Here is a 2,231-nt window from a genome sequence, read left to right as displayed (position 1 = left end):
TGTCCGGTATGTGTTTGGTTTGTTGCACTGAAGAACCTGTCTTTTAATTTTTTTATTTTATTTTACTGCAAAGTGTTTCACTTGGCAGATGTGGGGCCTCGCATAAAAAGTAAATGATTTAGATGTGATCGTTTAAATGCTGCGTTTGGTTTTGTTGAAGCTATTTTCATAGCCAAAGACATAAAGTCACACAAATCTAGAATAATATTTTAGACAGATCGTCCAAATGGGAAGTGTGGAATGTCAGGAAGCCATGTTTTGGAAATGTGGAGCGTTTTCAGTTTGATTACAAACAGACCAGCTGCGAGCACCATACAGATGTGAACTGTCCTAAAACTGACGCCGAGTTTTGTCGATTTGGGAAAATTCAGAGGGAAATGTATGCGGTTGTATTTTTACAGCTCCCAACGCGTCTGCGCCTGGTTTACTTTCCACCATGCGTGTGTTTCTGAGAGCCCCTTGCATATTTTCAGGCTGTTCTGCAAATACACAAACTAATCATTACATCAACGGCTCCCTGCAGATGGAGGCTTATTCTGCTGCAGCTCCACCATCTCAACACCTGGCACACATCTGGAGGAGGCCATGCTCAGAGAGCACCATTCTTGCTTTGGTTTATTTATTCATTTTGAAGCCAATCCTCACATTTGTCCATTTTCTGACTTTGATATACGCTGACAGTTTTAAACAAGTATTGTTTCTTTAAATAAAAGCTCCTAAACTAATTAAATCACCCAGGAATCTATTATTATACTATTTTTGTAAGGAGATATTGCCCTTACATCCAGATGCACGCCACCCTCCAAATCTATAACAGACCCTTGTCCTTTCAGTACGAGCGACATCTCTCTAACATCAACACACACAGATGATTATTTACACATTCCAAGCTGAACAAAGCTGAAGAGGGACTTCCAGCTGGCGCACACTCGTCATTGTTTTGGTGTCCAGCTGAAACTACGCCACAGTTTAAATTGTAAAATGTGATGTAAACAGACAAAATATGTGATTTTGTACATTTAACACAGTAGGAAGACATTGACAAAAATTAATTTCTATCAATTTATTTTAAAGAACACGTGTTGTTTCATTGTTCTCTTCAGGTCGAGGGTGAGGTTCTGCCTCAAGTGGAGGAGTTCAAGTATCTCTGGGTTTTGTTCACGAGTGAGGGAAGAATGGAGCGTGAGATTGACAGACAGATTGGTGCAGCGTCTGCAGTATTGAGGACTCTGTGCCGGTCCAATGTGGTGAAGAGAGAGATGTAAGGCAAAGCTCTCTGTTTACTGGTCAGCCTACGTTCCTACCCTCACCAATGGTCACAAGCTCTGAGTAGTGACTGAAAGAATGAGATCGTGGGAGGCTGGAATGAGTTTCCTCTGCAGGGTAGCTGGACTCCCTTAGAGACAGTGTGAGAAGTTCAATCATCCAGGAGAGACTCAGAGTAGAACCGCTGCTCCTCCACATTGAGAGGAGCCAGTTGAGGTGGTTCAGGCATCTAGCAAGGATGCTCCCTGGGTGCCTCCTTAGGGAGGTGCTTTGGTCATGTCCAACTGGGCGGAAATTTCAAGGAAGACCCAGGACATGCTGGAGAGACTAAATCTCTCAGTTGGCCCTGGAGTCCAGAGCTGGACGAGGTGGCTGTGGAAAGAGATGTCTGGGCCTCCCTGCTCAAGCTGCTGCCCCCACGACCCGACTTCAGAGCAAGCAGAAGATGCAAGTAGGTACATGTATCTCTGCAGACAAATACAGAAGGCGTATCTCTAGGGCCACATCTGATTGAACAAAAAAATAAAAAATAACAAGGCGTCATTGGCAGATTGTGTTAACCACAGACATATTATGTCTATGGTGTTAACCAGTTTGACACTGGCGGCGTCTCCATACCTTCTCTTTCCGCCGCTCTTAACACAGAACTTCCAGTCACATTTCAAAATAAGAGCAACATAACTGGGTAGTGGAGAGGGCTAAATGTTTGTTTTTTAATACCCAGTCATTACATCAAAAACAAAATCCGTTGAATAATGTGAAAATAGTTACAATCGATTCACAAAGAAAGAAAAATAAAGTAACCAAAATATTAATGATACTTAAACTGGATGTTTCCTTTAACTTCACATTTTCTTGTTCAACTTTTAAATCAGTCACTGCAGATGAGTGATTTGTCAGTTTCTGTCAGATTTCTGCAACTGGAGCAGGTATTTCTGTTTACTGGTTAACTTCCTCAGCTGTCT

Source organism: Nematolebias whitei, chromosome 19 (genome assembly GCF_014905685.2).
Source record: "Nematolebias whitei isolate Nwh7 chromosome 19, NemWhi1, whole genome shotgun sequence".
Taxonomy (NCBI): domain Eukaryota; kingdom Metazoa; phylum Chordata; class Actinopteri; order Cyprinodontiformes; family Rivulidae; genus Nematolebias; species Nematolebias whitei.
Note: the sequence above shows the minus strand (reverse complement) of the source record.